Raw genomic sequence first — 23,628 nt, 5'->3', positions numbered from 1 at the left:
GAAAAGTGGTTATGTGTATGATCGGCTGTGACAGGCTAGTGTAAACAAAAGACTGGGAACACACGTTGGGCCATGTCATAATTTTCTCCTAAAGAATTATGCACTCCTGTGGGGAGAAGAACAAAGTCTTGCAAGACATAATCTGCTTGAATGCTAAAACCAAAACAATCGAAATCTTAGAGTACCTTGGACTGACTGAACAAAGGCATGAATACAAATTAAGAAGGCACTACATAATGAAATTATGAAGTATTTAAAGCACAAGACAGTCTCTGGTCATTATATATTTTTTTGAAAATGCAGAACAATGTTTGTTTTTGATTCAGACTACCAACTCTAATAATGTAATTGTTGTATAACAACAATATGCAGCTGAGCTGAAACTTCTTTCACATTCCACCTCATTTCTTTAATACAATTACTCTACCACCCCACCCAATTTGAAATGTTATAAAAATGGATATTCTACATGGTAATACAATAACTCTAAATTTCAAAGGAGTTGCCCAACTGTTTTGCTCAGCAATGATTGTTATCATTAAGGAAAGTTGCATAATGCCTGACTAAGAAGTAAACACAGTGCCAGCATGTTTGATAAACTGCTGAACTGTCCACTTCCCTTTACAGTCAGCTGCTTCAGAAAACCTAGAAAAACAGCCCTGGCAATCAAGTTTATGAAGACCATCTGATCCACATTAGAAAAATAAACAAGGGTGATAAAACTGTCAGCCAGAAAAAACATACAACGCTTCAACCTGCTCTATATAGTTTAGCTGATTACATAGTGGCAGATGCTTTCTAAAGCAAATTTCCACAAGAGGAACTAAAGGGTGCAATTCCAGTGCATAGCTATGCATACATTCATATTTCTAGTCATAATAAAATTGAAAAGAATTCATTTGATATTTTTTCAGGATTAATACATCTAGCTTGCCAAGAGAACATATTTGTACATGTACACCTTATTAGTATAATTGGGTAAGGCATTTTTGGAGTTAAGTTTGGTAATAATAAGGGGAGGGGGTTGGGGTGAGTATGTAAAACATGTAATTAGGTGTAGGAAGTTGAGTATGGATTGACAGAGGGGTATTATATAGGTCTTCGGTCGGCTATTATATTATCTTTATTGATGTGGATGTTGGAATGCATAAGCTCAATCTCTCTACGCCCAGGTGACCACAGTGCTGAAAGTTCAGGTAATTTGACTTTTATCACCAGGAAAATGTGAGATTTTTGTATATAATTACAGGTAAAGAGCTTCTTCTTATATTTAATAATTCTGTTTCACTCTTATAATGGTTGTAAGTCCTTTGGTAAACTTGTGGGAGGGTGGGGGTTGGTGTAACTGTAAGGAGAAGTAAGGAGTTTTGATTGTAGTTTTGGGATATGGTTAGTGGTTAGACTTCACAGGTAGTTTTAACATTAATTTCAAGAGGGATTTTTTTTTAATTATTTTTTTATAATCATTAGATTAGTGCTGGCAAGAATAGGCTGCTTTTTTATTTCATGTATTTTTAGCTCTTGCGGGGATAGAGCTATTGTTATTTATTTATTGTCAGTATTTTGAAGCTGGATTTTTTTTTATTTTTAATTGCAGTCTTTTATGAGCATTTGTGGGGTAATGTATAAGTAATTTGGCTTATCTATCCACATGGTAGTATAGCGCATTCAGATGCTACAAACAACCGGGGTTAAGCAGTCTACCTGATTGTTCGGGTGGGATGACATCAGGGAAGTTCAGGGGTTGGTATTGCAGGCCATTTACCAGTTTTCCTTTCTTGTGGTAGAGTTTTTATTTATTGGTTGGGAGGTGGTAGTACTATTTTATTGACATTTAAGGGCTATGGGCTTTAGTTTTTTTTTAAAAAACTGTACATATCTGATTATGGGAGCTGTTCAGTTGCTTGCAGTGTGTTGTCCAGATTAAGGTATGCACTCTGTTTTATTAGACTGCGTACCACTTAGCTGTAGATTTTCAGGTGCTCAATTAGGATTAACAGTAGTTTGGTTATATAAATGATGGGGTTTGTTTAGTGGTCATTGGGTGGTAAAGGCAGTTAAGTAAGGGCAGCTATTTGCACAGTCTTTATAGTTTGCAGTGAAATGCAAGTCAATACAAAGCTGGTCATTTACAGCAGTAGAGGTGTGTTTTAGGTGATTTTAAGATCTTTTCAGAGGAAGCATTTAAGTAAGGGCAACTATTTGAATGGCAGACATTATATTCTTCACAGAATGAATGCTTATGATAACTGTCATGCCTCAGCTTGCTAGCTAGTTGGCTAAGAACACAAAAAAGAAAAGCTGTGTTAAACATTGCATAGATATCAGAGAATGCATACTTATTATTTATTTAACAGCTTGTTACAGTTACCACATTTTTGGAGATTGAAGGTTGTTTAGAGTTTATCAGGGATATTGGGCAGTCAAGGCAAAGGAAAAAAGAGGGATTACAACCTACAAGGTCAGAGTGGGTATAATATTTTGGTTAGAGAGTGCAGCAGCTGTTATTAATGCAAGGATTGGGTCTTATAATAATGATTGTTAGGCTACAGGTTGTATTTATTGATACTGTAGACTGATAGAAATAACAGAGTTTATCCATTTCTTTTTGCTATGTTTTGATTAATGTAGAGTTTTTCTGTTATTGCAGGATGGTGCACATCAATGTTTTGCAAGATCAATGGGCAAATATAGTTGCCCAAACAGAAGAGCCATTTCAGGAGCCACTTGAGCCAACAGCACCCGTTCCACAGTTACCTGGAGGTGATTCTTTTGTTGCTATGGATGACGGTTGGAAGATTTAGTTGACTCTTCAAAAGGCAGGCTGGCAGGTTTTTTATTTTTTTACAACAGTTGAGTGCACGTGACAGACCGTGGTTGCAGAAGTTGTTAGTTTCAAGGGCGGCCAGTCAGCAGTCATGCGAGTCTGTGGTGGGGGTCTGATTACCAGGACTTCAGAGTTTGGGAAAGCTGATCAGTTTTAGATTGTGCTGGATTAAATTCTGGTCCATTGGGACCAGAATGGTCACTTATTTCAGGTTTCTCAGCAGATGTTATAGGTTGTCAGTCTTTGTCAGCTAAAGGGATAGTTTGTTCTTAATATCACATATCCTGTTGCTGATTAAGTAAAAGATTTTGTGAAGGGAATATTTGGATGTTTTTAATATGACTGATGTTGATGGCACTCTGAGATTAGTGGAAACACCAGGAGCTAAGGATGTGGCAGCAGCATTAGCTGCATTAAGGAAGAGAAGGTTAGGGTTGTATAAGGGGAGAACCTGGGACAACTGTATGCTTGGTTTTGTGCATATGGTGGCTGTTATCCCAGGGAAAGATGCACTGCATGGTTTTCCATTATTATCTTGTTTTCTTATAATCAGAGAAGCTCTGCATCTGTCCCGGGGAAATTCCTGGCAATGTTATGACCAGCACTTTAGAAAGCTGAAAACAGTAGATAAATCCATTAGGTGTTAGTCATGGCATATAATATGTGGTGTGGAGTGGCACTATGGTAGATAGGGTGGGAAGTAAAATTCAGTCTTTGGCAGGAGATAGCAAGCAGAAGAATGGCATTTCCTGGGCATTTTCTGTAGGCAAATGTTGCAGGCCTTTTTGCTATTTTGCTCAGTTCAGCTTAATATGAGCAGGATCTCACCGAACAATGCAGTGCTGTATGGCAGATAATTCTGGTAGTTTTGTGCAACAGGGTAGATCCAGGCAGGGTTTTCTTGTTTAAGTAATCACAAAGGTTGGGGGGATTTTTGAGGATCAGGAGGTCAGCTTGATTTTGGGGGTTTCAGGAAGGCTGCCTGCGATATTCCCCCATTAAGGTAGCAGTCTTGCACATCTTATTGGGAACTTAAGCTAATTGATTAGAAGCAAACGAGTGACTGTTTGTTTTTGCATTAGGTTTTGGGATGAGGTCAGGAGTTTCAGGTAGTGAAGAGATTCCTTAATATTTTAAACCCATTAGGGTTAAAGAAGATGTGGCTATTGGTTTGCTTCACAAGGAGGATGAAGCAGGTAGAGTTTTGCATCTGTTACTGAAGCTGCTGATAATTTTTGTACATCTCCTTTAGGGCCGGTGCCTAAGAAGAGAGAAAGTGAATTTCAGTTGATTGACATCTGTCTTTTCCTGATTCTGGCTCTGTTAATGATGCTCAGGTTTAGTATGCATTGGTGGATGAAACAGTATCATTAACACATTTAAGGACTCTTAGTGAGTTAAGTTAGATCTTTCCCATCATCTCCTCAAACAACACAAAGATAGCCCTAGATGCAAACACTATACACCTGAGTGTCATAACAGGTAATCAAAGGAAATTCAGTGTAAAAAAAAATCACCAAAATCTTGATATGTTGTTTAGAACTAAATCTTTCCCCACAGACAGAACAACGGAAATGATAGCCCAAACCTACCAACTCTCAACTCTCTGCTATATGCTTGCTTTATCTCTAGAAATGTACAATCACTATAAAACCCAAAAACTGAGCGATGTTATAATAAAATAGCACTCCCTGCAAATCACCCCAACAGAGCTCTCCAATGTAAAGTATTCAAAAAGCTAAACTGCTTTGATCTCACATACCAGCTTTACTACTCAGAATTTAAAACTGTGCACAGCGTATTGTATAACCCAGAAAAATACCCTGCCTTGAAAGATATACTTAACACTACTTTCTATAACCCAACCCAAAAATGCTGCAGGTGATGCTGTCTCCAACTAGGTGTCAAAAATTTGGAATGCACCCCCCTTCACACAAGCAAATTGATAACCATCTCACATTCAAGGCACATCTAACCCAACACATTCTACAATATAGGTTTGGTTATTTGCATTCCCTTAGTATTAATAATGTTGATAATCGTTATTAATGCATAGAATACTGCCATGAAGTGCATATGTTTGTGTTCTTAAAATATCTCAAGTACTTTGATATGTCTCTTCTAAACCACTGTATATGCCTATTACAAAGGAACTCACCTGTAGTTAAGACATCATAAATATGTTTTTCATTAGATATTTATAACGTTCCTTGCATTTATAGACTGCTCTTGATGTTGATTTGTTTTACCTGTTTTGTTATTCACTGTTAATTCATAGGTGGTGCAGTGGTTAGCGTTGCTGCCTCACAGCAAGAGGTTCTCCAGTTCGATCCTCGGTTGGGGTGCCTTCTGTGCGGAGTGTGCATGTCCTCCCTGTGGTCGCGTAGGTTTCCTCCGGGTGCTCCGGTTTCCTCCCACATCCCAAAGACATGCTGTAGGTGGATTGGACACTCTAAATTGGCCCTAGGTGTGAGTGTGTGCATGTGTGTACCTTCTGTGGATGGTTGGGCGCTGGGCTGGCAACTCAACACCATAAAACTCCACTGCCAATCATGAGCGGACAGGTGATCTGCTGTGGTGACCCCTAACTGGGAAAAAGCCGAAAGAAGAAGAAGAATTCATATGTAACTTTCTATATCTTTTTTCCGTGGGCCTCCACTGAAGATTAGTTAGCTTGCTCAATCAAGCTTTCCCAGTAAAGAAATACAAATAAACAATAAACACGTAAACACTATATGCCATCCTCAGAGACTTTGAAACAGGTCCCAGTATTGCCCTCTCCTGATTACCTGGGGCTTTCAGATGATGACTTTACCTACCTATAGCAGATGCAGAATTCTGCTACCAGATTTCTGATAGGTTCTTCTGGAACAAAGTCACATTATTCGTGTGGTACAGGATCTGTACTGGCTGCATATAGTAGCCATGTGTCTATTTCAGATCGTTACATTAGCTTTTCCCAACACATGTAACTTGCATCTTGCTTATTTATCTGAATGATTTGCTGAGGCCTTGTGTCTCTGCAAGACATCGCAGGTTATAAGGTGTGGAATTGTTGGCTATCTCAAGGAACTGGTAAAGGGACATCAGCAGGATTTCTTTTTCCTGTCTTACACAACTCCTTTGAAACCCACTGCTGTCCTTGATTCAGGCTTGTGAGCATCTCAACTTTTTATTGCAATAAATCTGCACAAAAACAAAAATAATGAGGGGAACATGCCCAGAAATAAGGATAGTTTTAAAATATAGCTCCTATGAGCTTACAAGGTTGCTTGAATAAAAGGTGTTCTAGTGCCATGCATTTTCTGAAGTCTGTGAAATCTGAAACTCACTTCTGTCATTATTTAGTGAATTCAATCCTTTCTGATTTGCCAGAAAACCACAAACTTTATGAGGAACAGACTAAAAATAAGAGGCTAAAATCGTAACATTCTGCGAAAATCTGAACAGTTGGGAGGTCGGTAAGGTGTATGCTTCTTTTAGGAAGTCCCTTAGATTTTATCTGTTTGGCAGTATCTGCTGTCTGGCTGGCCAGGATATATACAAATATGAATTTTAGACTACTGAATTTTTAACTAGCTCTTTTTTTACATTGCATAAAGTTTAGTTGCATGTTTAAGTACCTAGTATTTGTTTTAATCACGCACTGTCTTGTTTGTCTTTTGTTATGTAGATGTCTGGGATTAAATATTTTATAATATATAAGTAAAACATTCCATTATTTTTTTAATTCATGCATTTGCTAAATTGGTAAGCCCACTGGATATAAGTGCCCTTTTCAGAAGTAAATTGTGAGTACTGTCTGGTTATGTGACTTGCTCAGTTGAACAGTATGTAATCGAAGTTTGAAGAAATAAAACTCTGCACCCTGCACTACAGAAAGGTACTCATTAAAAACTCTAATCCTCTTTGCTAACTGCCTGACAATAAATATAAATAAATATATTACTAAAAAAAAGTGTGTGGCATTTTAAAACAGCTGAAGGTATACTTAATCAGTAAAGAACAGTTTTATGAAACAGCATTGTTAAACATTGCTTACTACTACTACTTTGTTGGGATAGGAAGTTATTATGCTATTGCAAGCCTATATAATTAGATTACCTAACATACCTTGCTACCTATTTCATTTAGATAAATGGTAATTGAAGGAATTACATTACTGAAATGGTTATATAAATTGCAAAGAAGTATAAACAATGCATGCTGTTCAATGACTTTAATGTCTTTGGTGTGTATTTCTTGGCTGCTGAGATTTTTTTATCTGTTAGAAGAATCCTTTTATTAGGGACTTAGCCATATACTCCATGCTGCCCTTCTGGGTTCAATGATATTCATCATTGGAATCAAACTTTCAAATTAGAGAAAATTTCAGACCATGTATGACTGTCAAGGCTATTTTTTCCTCAGAAGAGCTAATGACAATGTTTTGCCAGGAGTCTATGACCCTGTATGCCGCACTGTTTAAAAGCTTTTGTCTCCCTTACGGTCCTTATACACTGTCTTTCATTCTGGGTGTCTTTTCTTCAGTAGCTAATGCTGTCTCACCATTATAATGTGTTGCTGGTCATTATTTTCTCTTACCTTTCACAGCCACTATTACTCTACTTAAAAAAAAGTAATTATACAGAGCAGGAAACCCTCAGTATCCATTCAGAATGCAGTAGAGGATTACTGGAATGAGACAATGAGTAAAAACAATAAAGAAGACAATAAAGATAAACTAAACACAAAATCCATAGATACATCTGTGTAACAATAAGTTTATTTGCGTTCTTGGTCAGATGAGCACTGTGGTATTACAAACAATGTTTTCCTTTTATTTATAGTCATTACATTTAGATAGTGAAATGAATTGTGATTAGAATAAAAACAAAGGTGGTGTCTTTTGATAGGACAAGGAGGAATAGAAAATGGGCCATTGTGGTGGTGGCTTTCAGCTAGCTCCCATATGATGTAATGTGTGTCAAGAAATAGCAGCCATTGTGGTTATCCAGAACTGAGTTGGGAACCAAGAAGAGCCGTGGCCTAGAGCTAAGTGTTTGGCAATAGTATGGTGTTTAGGGGCCATTTGCAAGTAAGTTGGCCATAACAGCTTGGTGGGGGAGGGGAAAGAGATGAAGAAAGAGCGGAAGGACAATAGAGCAATATGGTAGGCTGGAGTGTGCGTAGTGAGGCCTACAGTAGGCTGAAGTGTGCATGGTGAGGCCTAAGGTTGGTTGGTGACTAGGAGAATGGCTAAGTGGGCTGAACGAAATGAGCAAACTAGGGAGAAATAGTGGTCATAAACAGCAATTATAGCATACTTATTTAGAAAAACAGGACAGAATAGAATAAACTAACATAAAATAAAATATATGCTCCAAAAATATAAAATAAAACTAAACTAAACTGAGTCAAGTGAAAATATAAAAGTCTTAGACAAGGACCGAGTGTGAGGGGCTGTCATGGAAAAAGTTCTTGCTTTAAACTAAGTCTCATGTGTAAAAACATACATATGAAAATATATAAGAAACCTCTTGTCCAGGTTAGTAGAAAAACTTTGCAGCACATCCACTCAAAACACTGTGTGCTCCATGTCTTATGGTAAATTTAAGTTTAGTTCCAAAAGAAGCCAAATTAAATTAGATTAAATTAAATGATCACCAACTACTCTATTTATAAGAGCAAGAGAGAAAGAGCAATGTATCAAATCAACAATGTGATGCTTCTTTGCATCATTTTTAGTACATTTGTATCTTAAACGTCCGATATCCAGAGTTCACTTGTTGATGGACAGTAGTTAGTAAAATTTTTGCTTCTTGGGGAGGGGAAGAAACACAACTAAGTTTGCTGCAAATGATACAATACTTTAAAATCTTGATTGATGAATTTTAACTAAAATCAGCTTTTAGGTTTTTTACAGGCTTTTTATGAAACTCACAGGTAAAATAAAAGACACAGCAGTAAATATGAGACCGAGATTTCATTCCCTGCCACTGCAGAGCAGCCTTACTCTGAACACTTTCCGTACAACAGTTTGGATAGGAAAGAACATACAAAGAGCACTAAAGTGGGCGGCAATCCTTTGCCTGCAGTGCCTTCTGCTATACCTAAAATGCTCATGTTGACCTTGTGTGATTCATTTCTTTTCTTACCTCTTCTTGCACAGGCTGTTGTAGTGTTGCCAGGTGTGGTTGCCGTTTGAAGCAGGCTACGTATAGCCAATCTGTCTTATACTACACTTATTTTACTTTTCTGGTAATGACACTTTCTTGCTGATTATTTAGTAAAACTTTATAGGACTCCACCTATGAAACAACTAGAGATAAATAGATAAAAACACCATCTTCTAACCTTGTGTGTCATTTTTTGAAAGAGGAAAGCTTCAGTAGGATTGCATTGATGCATCCTATGAGAGTTAATGCACTATAGCAATTATACATGACAGTCATAACATGAGCGGAAAGCTGTACCTTTATGGACAATACTGGACAACTGATGTAAGGATGACATCCATCAGGAATGTCAAAAATCAAGACTTAGAAGTAAACCCTGTAGATATATTAAAGGGAGTAAGGATATCCTGAAGGTTATCTCTCTGGGTTTGTAGACATGATAACACTCGGACAGAAATTCACAGACAGATGAGGCGATGTGCAGTGCAAAGCAGTGCAAGAAGTGACCGTGCCCAGGCTGTGGGTGATTCTAAAGCACTGACTTCACAAAAGCACAAAGACTGTGTGATATCCAGAGCCAAATGAGCATGTAAGAAAATGGAAGTGAGAAATCTCATGGAAATGAGCAACTTGGAATATGCAAGTGCAGGAGGTCAAGGTGATAAACCAATTCCGAGATTAATAAAATGGAATTGCTGAGAACTTGTACCCACCCATTCTGAATGATTTAGACTATGTGATGAGAGCCATGGTAGACATAGCAACTGCAATAGTTCAGCAGCATGTGTGGTATCCAAGTGCCATCAGAAACAGAGCTGGCAATGCTGAGCATCACTGCACCATGTGCCAACAAAGAGGATACAGGCAGCAGCTCACGTATCCACTTTTGCCAGAATGGCAGGTAACTGATTGCTTGATGATGGACAGGAATATACTACAAGACCAAGTCAAACCATGTTTCCCAAGAACAGAACTACGGGTTATAGATGAAAGACCCATTCCTGTGGAAAAAAGGTATGTATTCTTTTTTTTTTTTTTGGCATTTCTGCAGGAGTTTCTTGTGCATTACAGGTGATGCTGGCTATGCCTATTGATCATTGGTGATGGCTCCCCATTTACAACCCACAGATCATGGAGGTCAATGAGATACTGCAACCAAATCCATCGCTGAATGTGCATTTGCACTTCTGAAGGGTTGATTCCACTGTTTTAACACCTCCATTGTAGCATTACACTATAGTTTGACATATGTAGCAAAATATTTGTAGCATGTGCCTTGATAAACACCATCGTCTTGTGAAAGCAGGTGGTACAACTTAATAAAACCACTGCAAGACATGTCATACATGATTCAGTAATAACAACAGGGCGTGGACATGGTACAAGAAAAAACAATCCAGTAGTGGAGTCACAGCCAAGGCAGCAAAAGGCACAAAATATTAAAGCAACTAGCAAAAAGTCAGAAACTGGCTCACAGCGATGGGCTATGACACAGGCAATACAGAATAAAATAATCCATGCAGTATTACATTCACTTTGCATAGGGCAGTGCATGGCAGACTGCCCACACTGTGTTTCACACATCAAATTACACACATAAGAGAGTGAGCCGAGCACAAACATCATTATTGCATATGTGGGAGACAGCGAATGCTCACTGCAGAGCTACAATGTGGGGTATGGTCACAGGAGAGGAAGTTAATAGTGTTACAGTCTGGGTGTCAGGGGTCATGCCTTTCAATGGTGGTGATGGGGTACTGCTATGTGATGTTTGCTAATGTCCACTTTGCTCATTGTCAGGATTGCTGCCTTGGTTGATAGGGACATACAATTCAAAAACAGAACTGAACTAGCACATCATGATCCTTGGTTGTAAACTTCTCTAGGCATTGATCTGCAGGGTAGCAATGCCAATACCTGTACATATGTGGACAAAACACATCATTCAGTGGATGTAGGTTCTGTGTTGTACATCAAGAACCAAATATTGAGGGCACATGAACTAAAACCAAGAATAAATAAAAGCACCAACCAAAAACAACTGTAGCCAGAAGAACTATTTAATACATTAAGCACTTTCATCCTACATTTTCAAAGGCCTTCATCAAAGCGAACAGCTTTGATTTAAACCACAGTTTAAACAACCCCCACAAACTCATGTGACCAGCTTCATTTCATCCTTCTATCACTTAAAGGAAAATATACCACATTATACACTTGTAAATAACAACATTACTTTAGAAAAGTTGCATCATTTTCCACGGTTGCAAACTTCTCTTGGTCCACGGATGTGCAGGGTGGCCATGCCAGCACCTGTACATCTGTAGACAAAATAAATCATTTTTTAGGTGTAGGGTCTATGTTATGCCATGCATTTTTTGTTAACCATGGCCTCCTCCCACTGCATCTACCAGGTAATCATCTGCCATTGCCAATTTGTAGGAGAACCCCCCCCCCCCCAACACACACACACACGAGGCCTTGTGGCCACCTACCAACTTGAAAACAAGTTATTAAAAGAGCAGATGTTTTTTGTAAACTGCTTTTCCAGACCACACTTTGGGGCACTGAGGAAACTGGGTTAGTCTCCTCAATGATCTTCCTGCCAAGGGCCTTCTGATCCACCTACTACAACATGACATATATACGACAACTGTAATCATGCAGGTATTGGGGCCAAGAGAATTATCTACCTTATATGCCATGGAGTCACATGCAGCTTCCTACCTACTGTTTCAGTCACCTCTTCAAAGAATTTCACTAGAGTCAACAGACAAGACTAACAATTCCCAGTGCCAATCTGGTTTGGTTTGAGTGTCTTCATACTAAACCAATCTCATTTTAATGACTTCTATTAAAATACACTTCATGGATTTATAAGTAAGACTAATTTAAGCCAATTGATCTATAGCTGCCAGAGGTAGTAGTAGGGCTATCCTTGTGGAGGGGCACAATTGCTGCTCTCAAAGCTTAGAGTACATATCTAGTGGGGTGGCTCTAACTGAATAGGCTTAGAAGAAAATCAGTGAGGCTTTGTTTAGTTCTATTAGACAACCTTGCATGTTTCAAGATACACAGAGCTTTGTTGTTTTCTTGTTTTAGAGACAGTGTTTAGGATTTTTGGGAAGTACTCTGGAATACACAGGAAATGCAGAGAGGTGAGCATGGAGAAACTGGAAATTAATTTGTCTGCAAGTACATTAGCAACATTCTCCCCTTCCCAAATTAGATTATACCATCTGAGACCAATTCTGTATTATATTGGATATAAATTCTGAGATTCCTAACATTTGTAAAGAAAGCATTGCAATTATATTTTGGAAGAATTGGCATTATTCAGTTCATAGTTGGCTGTGTAACTTTTAATCTTATGGCTGAGCTCTTTACAGACCAGTTTAAGTTTATTTGTATAACCATGACATTTAACTTATTTCTAGTTGGAGAAATCACAATTTGATGAAAATAGATAATCAAGTTAACTTGCCAGTGTGCCTATTTGCTTTTGGTTTTATACATTTCACAGATAATGAACAAGTAGCTAAAGTTATCAAGGATGATTTAATTAGGAACAATAACGAGGGTACAGAGCTGGTTGGGACAGGGTATCATGGTCAGCGAGCACAGCCGTAGTTAAAGTGGTGCAAAATGGGGTGGGTGGCAGCCCTAGGCATAAGCTGTCATGGAGCATGATCAGGAGGTGTCAAAGGTCAAGAATTGCAGTACTGGTGTCCATTTTTTAAAATCAGTGCTGATGCTGCATTTGCAATCAAGACTGAAGCACTTAATATTCACTTTGTGGTCATTAGGCTCTAGCAAACAGTTTATTTGTTGCATCTAATAAGCAACTTGTTACAATTCTTCAGGGAAAGAACTTCCTTTTTTTAGTTTTTAGCTTTGAGAAGACATTTTTGTTCTTCTGTATGATCTAGGTCAGGTTCCATCTATCCATCAGATACAAAGGAGTTCAATAGCTGGCAATAATACGATACGTGGACTGGTTTCCTTATTGTAAGATATCCAGCAGTTCAGTAATATTCTCATATCAATTTGCTATGTGATTATGGGATTTTGGATGAATATGGCTACCCCCTGCCATTGTCCAATGATGTCAAGGAATGACAGGTGCTAAAACTGAAATGTGAGTGCACTTCTTAAACTGAAACAAAGTTTCTGTAAATATACACATGCGAATGTGCACAAGAGTCTGCATGACCTCAAGCCCGATAATTTCTTATTAATGAGCAGTGCACACTGAAACAAACTCGATTAGAATTTATTAAGTTGCAAGGTCAATAATATTGACACAAGCTGTAAAGGCAGTGTGGGGCTAGAAAATGTCCTACTCAGTATACAGATTTCTTTTCTGAGACAGCAATATAAACTAAACAGTTGCTATTTACAATATATCCATATGGGGCAAGAAGAGTAGGGGCTTTAATGTAAGTGACCTCCACCAGAAGATCGGATATTTTGAACTATCATTCAAAGCCGCCATAGAGGAGGGTAATTGTTACAGCAAGTCATAATATCTGGGTAGGTTCTCAAGCAGCATTTTTTAACTTACAGTTACAAAATAACCTGTAGCATTCATGACAAAGCCTGGTCCTAACTCTATGCTGTGCTTCATGTAGAACTTTTTAAAATGTCCTGAGCAGAATCTTTTCTACTCTAAGCTGCTGATGTTACTGCTCCATAGTAGAATGTGCACTTGTAAAACCTCACAACGGTTTACTGTAAGGCAATATAGTGGGGCCACTCTACTTTTACAAAGTTTGCTTAGCCTCAGTATAGCCTTTCATCTGTTAACAAGATAAAATTTGCTCTGTCTTCTTGAAGAGATGACTTCTGATCTTGTATCAAGACACTTCTGTTCATATCTGTAATTTGAACAGAAAGCTGGAAGAGGACCTCCAAATCTGAAGTCCTTTTCTTTGAAGTTACAGAAAGTAGAAAGAGCACTTTCTATGTGTTATGTATAGGAGGGCAAACATGGAAGTCAGCTTAACCTCTCAAGCCTGATGTTTCAATCCCTGAGAGGAGAAACAGGAATTAGCATCAGCACTGGGTACCCTTTTCAATCATAGCCTGAGCACTGGCTTTGTCCCAGTGGAATGGAAAACTGGCACCGTCATCCCCTTGCACAAAGGGGATGCATCCATGGACCCTGGGAAGTATAGACCTATTAGCCTGACCAGTCTGATCTGCAAGGCCATGGAGCAAATCATCATTGACCATAACAACAAAGACATAGGAAATCTCCAAACACTAGAACACACCCAGTTTGGCTTTGTCAAGGGGAGATCATGCCTACTAAACTTGATGGACTTCTTCAAAACATCACCCAAGCTCTGGACAAGGGCAAATCTGTACATACAGCCTACCTAGACTTGGCCAAAGCCTTCAACAAAATCCCCCATTCAGGCATCATTGACAAACTCACCAGGCTGGGCATCAATCTATATATCACAAACTGGCTCACAGATAGAACTCATGCACTCAAAGTAGGAGACTCCACCTCCTCCAACAGACCTGTAACCAGTGGAGTTCCACAGGGATTGGTTCTGGGACCCCTTTTGTTTGGAATCTATTTCTCCAAAGTACAGGCCAAAACTAAAAAACTAAAGGCCTGTGGAGCACCAAGTCTGATGATAACTGCACGCTAGGAGTGGTCATTGAGTCCACAAATTATGTAAATATGAGTCAGTTATGCATCTCAAGAGCAAGATTTATTTTGCTCACAACAACCTAGAAAATAAATTACATTCTCTATGTTCAGCTTTTAGATTTTGTTTTACATAAAATAATGAAAATGTCACATATTATCTTCTTGCAAAGTGTTTTTGAAGATCAGCAAGATTATATTACATAATTAGAACACATAGCGGAACACAGGAAAAAGCAGAAATGAAATTTTCCTTGTGCGGACTAATTTTGGAAATCTCTTCTGGCTCTTGTGCCTTCATCATTTTTAACTTTGTAAGGTCAAAGTGCAGTGAATGAAAGTATTTCTGATAGTGTGTCCCCATTTTTCTACTCACACACATGCACACGCACACGCAGAACCACACATACACTCGTACTAGTCTCTTGGACAGCCAAGTCCATTCAAAAAAAAGAAAGTAAAGGAAGCTATTAAATGATTTTGGAAGGGGCTGTTATGTGCTCCAGTAAGAAGATACCCTTAAATTTGTTGTCATGGAAACAAGAAACTAAAAGTGCACTAGCTGCACAAAGGTGTAGAGTACTACAGTGTTTGAGGATACCAAAACAGGAAGCCATAATGAATGATTAAAAGGATGAGAGGCATACAACTGTGTGTTGTGTATCCTACAGTCAGGTTTAGAGACAGCAAGGAGAGAAGCAGTCAGCGTAGTAAGGTCAAAGGTGAGCATTTCATAGAAGGACAGCCTGCCAAAAGAACAATGGTACAGTGCTGAGTCTTGCAGGGGGAAAAAAGGTAAAATAGCCCACCTTGTTAAATCTGAAATGAATGTTTGCAGTATTGTCACTGTAACAAAAATGAAATAAATAAGCCATAGTACTCAGGACTGGACAACATCATCCTACCCTATTTATGAGTTCATAGACACCTATGTACTAGGTAAAGACCATGAGTTCTACTTTCCTGGCTATTTTATTACCAACATATTATGTTTAATCTTCCAACTCCAAAAAGCACTTTATTTCTCTTAAATGATTTTGTGAAATACCTCACCATTTCATATGTGATGCATCCCAAGGAAGCTGGTTAAATTAGCCATTCCCCTTTACATCAAAAAGAAATTTTACTTCCTTCTTGTCTCCAGCCATTATAACTTACGGATGCATCTTTTTGTTCTTATTATTTCAACTTTTTGTGAAAGATAATATACTCTTGATATTAAGATAACATGCTACTTCCCATCTCTGTCCCTGCATGAGGACATGAATTAGAAGTCCTACATGAACTGTTATTGTTTTAGTTTGAGCAGATTTGAATGTTTCATTTTCACAATCTTGACACTGAAGTATCAAGTCTATGTTCTTTTAAAGATGAGGTTTATGCAAGTCCATCATGTACTCAAGATGATGATCCAACTCAGTAGCTTTAAAGAAAAATGTCCACCTCTTGTTGTTGTTGTTGGTTTAATAGTCATGTTGTTCTCTATACATCCCAGGGGCATGGAGGATTAATGGAAACTGTAACTTGTTAAATTACAAAAGAAAAGCATCAGAACTCATTTTCTTACCTTGATTTGCTGACTGTGTAGCCTTACAGTTGAGAGAAATAGACGAGGGAGTGGGGTGAAGTCAACCTCCACATGGGGAGTATGGCAACTTGAGTCAGTTTCTTTGTCTCCCAGTCTATAGTCTCCATTTTCATACACAACCACATCAGTTTCTCACTGGTTTACATTACACATATCTCAGTGGCACTTTTGATTTATAGGCCATTCAGTATGACCATCCCTTGGTCCTTTTAGGGTATTTAATCATCTATTTGCAATGTCACTGTCCTTCACTTTCAACTTGGGTTAAGGCTGTGAAAGGTCTTAGGTCCAGTCAACTTACCCAGTTCAGAAACTGAATATATAAAACAGCACTTATATAAAGTCATTTAAAATCAACCAAACATAATCTAGTCCTTGTCTTACATAGGGTCAATGTCCATCCTGTTCCTCTAGCAATAGTAATAGAGTTCTGTACAGAGACAGAGGAGTATAAACACGTTTCTTGTTGTAAGAAATGCAGAAAGGGAAACAGTGGAACCTGAGGACAAAGTAATAATAGTCAAAGAGTATTGTTCAGGAGATAGGAAAAGGTTATTTCCAAATACTGAGCTTCCCTGGGGTAAGACAGTACAGTAAGCTGCACTATGCTCAACAGTTGATCAAAGTGGTCTAAGCTATGTAGTAGCAGAGAGAGAGTAGGAAAACGATGAACTGTAGATCTTATAAATAATGTTTTATTCCATTTGTCAGATAGAGTGCGAGTGGATGCTTTTGTAAAGTCCGAAATAGGACATTTGTCAATTTCCAGGGATTAAATTATAGTAAATACCATTTATGGATTTCTTCTTGTTTTTCACCAAGTTAGGAATAAATGATCATTATGAGGGGAAAAAGAACTTGCTGATTATAATCAAATTCCTAGATATCTGGAGCTGAAGATTGTTTCAGTCGGAATGTGACTACAGCCAAGACTATGTCAGACTGGCAATGCCTTGCCCAGTTTTGGCTAGTACCAAAGAGCATATTTTTTATAACAAAATCATTCAGTGTTAAAAGGTTAACAGGGAACTTGTTTATTAAGTTAAGCAGTTGCATACTCAGATCGCTGGCAATATTATAAGTATCATGACTGGCTATTATGACTACAGTGCCACCCCTAAACAGCATATCCAGAAAATTAAGATTATGAAGTATAAATGATTTTGTAAAAAAAGGAAGTGACAACAGATCTTACATCTTCCTTTATAAAAGCAGTGTCTGATTCAGGTGTACGTAAATGCATAAATGCTGTGATTTAACTTGCTTCCAGAATGAGGGATGAAGAGCTTTGTAAAGTCCAAAAAGGAGCATCTATCAGATTTCCAAGGTCAAAATTTTAGTAAACAGTATATATATATATATATATATATATATATATATATATATATGTATTTGAAATTATGCCCACACGGTAGATTGCTTGATATGCAAACTGGCAGCATTCAATCAACAAGTGAACTCATTCCAGTCTGACTACTTCATATTTAAACCAATGAAAAAGACTATAGGGTAATAACCCAATTATAACATATGTTCAACTCCACGTCACACCTTGACTGAGTTAAGTGCATTTCAGTACAAGTTTGCATCTAGAACTTACTGAGTAGTTTGTTACATTGACTGTTGGAATACTGTATGTCAATTTAACCTTAGCAGCACACCACTTGACGGGTACCTACCATCCAGTTCATTGTATACCATGTTGTTTATTATGTCGATATGTCGATATGATATTATGTTGCAGTAAGCAGATATGGCCAATTCCCTTGTGTACTTTCAATTGTAAAGAAACCTTCTTCTTCTTTCGGCTTTTCCCAGTTAGGGGTCGCCACAGCGGATCACCTATCTGCTCATGATTGGCAGTGGAGTTTTATGGTGTTGAATTGCCAGCCCAGCGCCCAATCTTCCACAGAAGGCACACGCATGCACGCACTCACACCTAGGGCCAATTTAGAGTGTCCAATTCACCTACAGCATGTCTTTGGGGTGTGGGAGAAAACAGGAGCACCCGGAGGAAACTGACGCGACCACAGGGAGGACATGCAGACTCCGCACAGAAGGCACCCCAGCCAGGGATTGAACCGGAGAAACTCTTGCTGTGAGGCAGCAATGCTAACCACTGCACCATTGTAAAGAAACCATTTACTTGAAAATTCTGTATGGAAGAAATAGAGGGGAAAGCAATATGTACTTACATATGTAAATTAAATTAGAGGGTTTAGGGTCTAGTGAGATAGCCACAAAGTTCTATTAGTCATGGAAGTTATCTGAAAACCTGGAGCAACAGAAGAAATGAATATGGCAAAAAACACATGGTTTTAGGAATCTGAGATACAGATCTTCATCAAAAGCATTTATTAAAGAGTTTGTTAACCAGAAGCTGTCCTTGACAACATTTTTTTGAAAGGAAAAAGTTAAGGGAACTTATTGAAGTGTGTGTGTGTGTGTGTGTGTGTGTGTGTGTGTGTGTGTGTGTGTGTGTGTGTGTGTGTGTGTGTGTGTGTGTGTTGGGGGAGCATTGGAGAAGAAGGATTTATTAATAGAGGTCGTCACAGGCTGGAGTAGTCTAACACCTTGGGCAAAGTCACTGACCATGGAAACAGTAAAATTACTTCTGAGGTTACTTCTGAAACAAAAGTCAGCTGTGGTTTTCCGCCACAAATAATTTCTTCCAGATTTATAAAAATGAGGAGCAATATAGAGAGAAATGTATATGTCACAAGTAAGGACGTGGCAGATTGGGCTATCAACCTCAGGACTTGCACATTCCCAAAGTTCTCAAGGAGATTCTGAAAAATACTGCTTTAAGTGTTTCCTTGTTGCACTGGAATACCATGTCACTAAAATGCAAATAGATATGAAGACAACAATGTAACTAAGCAATGTATTGTAAAAGGGGTTCACCACACAAGGGTTAGAACTATCTTACCAGTTAAGACATAGTGCTTCAGAAAGACTGCACTGGGGAAGGGACCCCAATGGTCTAGTACTGGGATAGGTAAGAGTTTTCAAAGGGAGAGACAGTATCTTACTGGGGTGGGGGTGGGGACAGTCAAAAGTAGAAATATATCCTCTTTCTGGGGTAGACCATACTTAGAACTATCTCTAATATGTCACACAGGATTAACATGTATATTCATTTTATTTTGTAGTACATAGTAAATAAAAAGTTCAGAATCTATTACGTTTGCAAATTAAGGGGGTGCGGGGTACAAATATTTGACACTAAGCTAGCATTCTAAGCCCCCAGTCATCCGCTATTATTTGTGGGCTGTCTGTTTTACTTAGCTCTATGAACTGTTAGCAAAAGCAAAATAAAAATGGAATCTTCACAATTTGTTGATTCACAAATTAGAGAATCACCATTTGCCAAAAGGATCTGATTAAATAAACATGTCTGAATTACATATGGCCTTGTAAGTTAAACTAATCATTCTGCAGGAGCTTGACCCCCCCCCATAACCCCACAACCCTCAAGTACTTAAATATTAAAAGTGGTTGTGCAATCTTGAGGTGCACCGAAACACTGCTCATGAAGCTTATGGCCTCCTGCAGAAATGTTTCATTTTTTATCTCTGCTGAATTCAGCAATATGCAGATTCAGTCAGATTGTTTTGGTGAACAGTGATTTGTCAATGTGTGAACTGGTAAACAGATGTGTTTCTACAAAATGTAGACATACAAGGGTTCGATTTATATCTGAGACTCGATATCTATCATACCCTATTAAGAATTCTCTGTGATGCTGTCATGCTTTTACAGTGGGCACTTTTGATATATAATTCATATCTTTTGAACAATTACATTACCTTCTAGTGAGTACAGGATAGGATATGAACTGTCAGTGAGCAAAAAACAAGATTCAGTACTTTATGGATTCAGTAGTTGGAAGGCTTACTAGTTGTAATAAGCAGTTATAAAGTGAAGATAAAACCATAATCCTCCACTTATAGTTTTATAAAGAAATATCTGTGCACCTATTTCTGTAACATTCAGAGAGTCACTGTTATTTGAGATAAATTTAATAAGTTGCCAGTTAACTGATAAAAGGGTGATGTCCTAATATTCATTTACCCATGAATGATTTGCACTGTCAGTCTGTTAAAGGTATGTCATTCGTCTTTCACTTGGTAGTTTGGTTTCCCTTGTTTGAGGAAACAGCATCTATATAACATAAAGTTAAAAATGAATAAGCGTAGTATGGGGCTAATACAGTGTGCTGCTTTGATATGGTTTAGATTGCCTTTATTCAGTCATGGATATCATGTGTCTTCAGCTCTTAAGTGTAGGAGTTCTCATAACTACTTGCTCCAAGATGGAATGAATGCACTTTATTGAGTAACTGAATCACACACATACTCACACATATCCCTGACTTGCTTTAGGGGAGGGAAAAGCAAGCACGTCTCTAAGGAAAATTTAAAATGAACCAGTATTCAAAGAATGTAATAACTGCACTGTGGGTCACACCAGAGTGCACAGTCAGGAGGAAATTAAAACATCATGTTAACACGGGCAGCCCTGAGGCCATGCTTGCATTAAAGGGGTGCCAAAAATCCAGACTCAGACAACAATGCCTTCTGTGGAAGATGTGGAATAATTATCAGAGTAGGATCACATGGGAATTTTTGTCAAAAGGAATATGAGCAATGATGTATATGACAGTGTCATAAATGTCTGATGATTATTTGGGGTTTAAAAATATATGAGAAATTAGATCTACTCCAATTACTTTTTAAATGTTCAGGAACTTTCTTTTTCATAAAAGAGCCATGTTAAATGCAATGGAAAATGAAATGTTTGATTATTCCTTATTTTGGAGGTAAGGGGAGGATTTAAAGCTTTGTCAGAGGAACCCCCTCTGAAGTACCATCTATATGTGACAGTATTGTTTCAGGGTAAGCCCCTGCTATACAGAAAGAAAAGTTCAATTTTTTCTGTTGCCAACAGCTCTTTACCTAACATTTGTGGTAAAAAGATTTGTTTTTGTTCTCTTGGTATGTTTTTATGATTTAGTCTAGTCAGCATAACACAACTGTTTGTTTAAATTTAATTATATATATTTGTGGGCTGGCATTCATAGAGTTACTGCAGAGCTGCACTCTGCATGTGCAGGTTCCCAGCAATGCAAATCACAGTAGTACTAATATTGTAATACACTTCACTACAGAGCAGAGTGCTGTACTTATTTGTTACAATGTTACAAACTGAGCAGCACTTACAATATGCAATGGCAGTAATCTGCACAGTGATCACGTTGCAATGCAGAGTAGGAGAGTTCAAGGTGGGGGTGGAAAGGCAGGATAACATTTTAAAGGGATAGAGTCCTCTTCTACATACAAATAGAGAAGGAATGAGAGGATTGAGATCACATGAAAGCAAGGAAAGGAAATAAGAGTCGAGTTAATGATTACAGACTCGCATACACGAAGCAGTATAGAAAAATAGGTGTGATGATTGTTGTGATACATATGAGACTGGGTGACAAGAGACAGACATAGAAAGAATAGACAAATGATGATGGGGAGGGTGGGACTATGCAAAAGATATGAGGCAGCTTCCATCAAGAAGGGGGTAACACCAGGCAGGAGATACGGCAAGGTACTGGTAGCATGTAAACTGCTGTCTATCCCAGAGGAAAAACTACGCTGAAACATCACCATTAGATGGATCTGTGTGACCACAAACATGGGCATTCTCAACAATGAGATGGCCTGTTGGCTAGGAACCATCATTTATGGCTAAGGCAGGTGTTCAGCTCTACCCACCACAGCCTCTACCATCTGCGGCAGCAAGGCCACTGCCAGTAATGGAGTAGTACCAACTGGCAGAGAAAAGCTGAGATGCAGAATAGTGAGACAGATTATGAAAAAGTGGAGGGTTTCAGTGCTATGGCCAAGATATCTGTCTCTGTTGGAATATTCCCAATCTAAAGATGTCATATAAGGACTGAGAATGTGGGAGATGGGATGAGTTGTTTGCTTTTAAAACACTGTTTATTATTTCATAATTTTTAAAACACTTTATTATTTCATAAGTTTTAAGACTCACAGTTAGAGGCCTTGAAATTATAATAGAGAGTACAATCATGCCCAAATTTCTCATCCAGATACCACTGCTTCGCCACCACCACTGTGTGTTGTACCTGTTTCTGCCTAAGGCCATCTGTATTGTCCTGTATCAACTCACTGTCATCTACTGATGTTATTGCTGGAGCATCTATTGCTGTGCTTTCTGGGATAGGACCACTGCAGCCATGACTTGAGGCTAACCGACTTGTTTCTGCAGTATTATTTTGTATAGCACAATACAGGGAAATACAAGCTTTCTGTGCCAAGAGGGTATTATAGTACTCATCCAGATTTATACATGTAGTGCCTTCAGCACACCAAAGATACATTCAATCACATTCTGTGAATAAACATGTACTGAGTTACACTACATTTCAAGCACAGTTTTAGGATTATGGACAGCCAGGGCTCCAGTGCTTATCAAGCATCACATTTTTTTTAGGGAGGATAAAAGGATAATAGATGTTTGCATACTTTCTATATCAGAAGACATTTATAAAGCTCAACGACTCTGTACTTACCAAGTAGATGGACCTGTGCAAAGTAATCTTTTTAGAAGTAGCAATATAAGTAAAATGTGTACATATATATAAGAATCATGGATACTACTAGGATTCTGCAAACATTGATAATAATCCCCCCTGCACTGCACATAATTTTTTTGTGAGGGTTTGCAGCTGCATGCATACTTTCTCTGATAGTAGGCATTTAAAAAGCACAGTGAGCTTGCACTTGCCAACTTGATGCCACAGTGGCAAGTCACCTTACTGAAAGCAGTGATACAGGTGCAGCATGTACCAGGTATGGGAATTATGGGAACTACCAGGATGCTACTGCACACATACATATAGCTAATAATCCCCTCTGCATTGCACTGTACCTGGCAAGTCAGGGAATGGTAGCCTTTCCTGGTCACATACCTCTAAAATGTGTAATGTATAGGACCCAGAACTTAGGGAAGCATGGGATGTCATAGAAACTGCACATAGTGGTAGCTTTTCTTCTACTGTCATGGGGAAGCAGATATGCTCTTGTACGTGTAGAAGTATTGCATTAAGAAACTTGGTAAGCATTCAAGAGTCCAATGCCTGTAATCTACCTAATGTGTTCTCAGGTGGCCATTGAAAGATCACTGTAGCTTAAATAGTGATGGCTTCTGCCAGTGTTGGTCTGTACAGTGGGGATCAGGGAATTTGCCCTTTCCCTACTACAGAATAATCTTGAAGTTAGTATATATAATTAGTGGGAGGCAGTGCAGCCTTACTACAAAAAAAAAAAATAAATAATATTTTTTCAGTGTTTTGGCTTTTGATATTTCAGGA

This window comes from Protopterus annectens, chromosome 9.part0 (assembly GCF_019279795.1).
Source record: "Protopterus annectens isolate FY-2018-M chromosome 9.part0, PAN1.0, whole genome shotgun sequence".
In the NCBI taxonomy this organism is placed as follows: Eukaryota; Metazoa; Chordata; order Ceratodontiformes; family Protopteridae; genus Protopterus; species Protopterus annectens.
Note: the sequence above shows the minus strand (reverse complement) of the source record.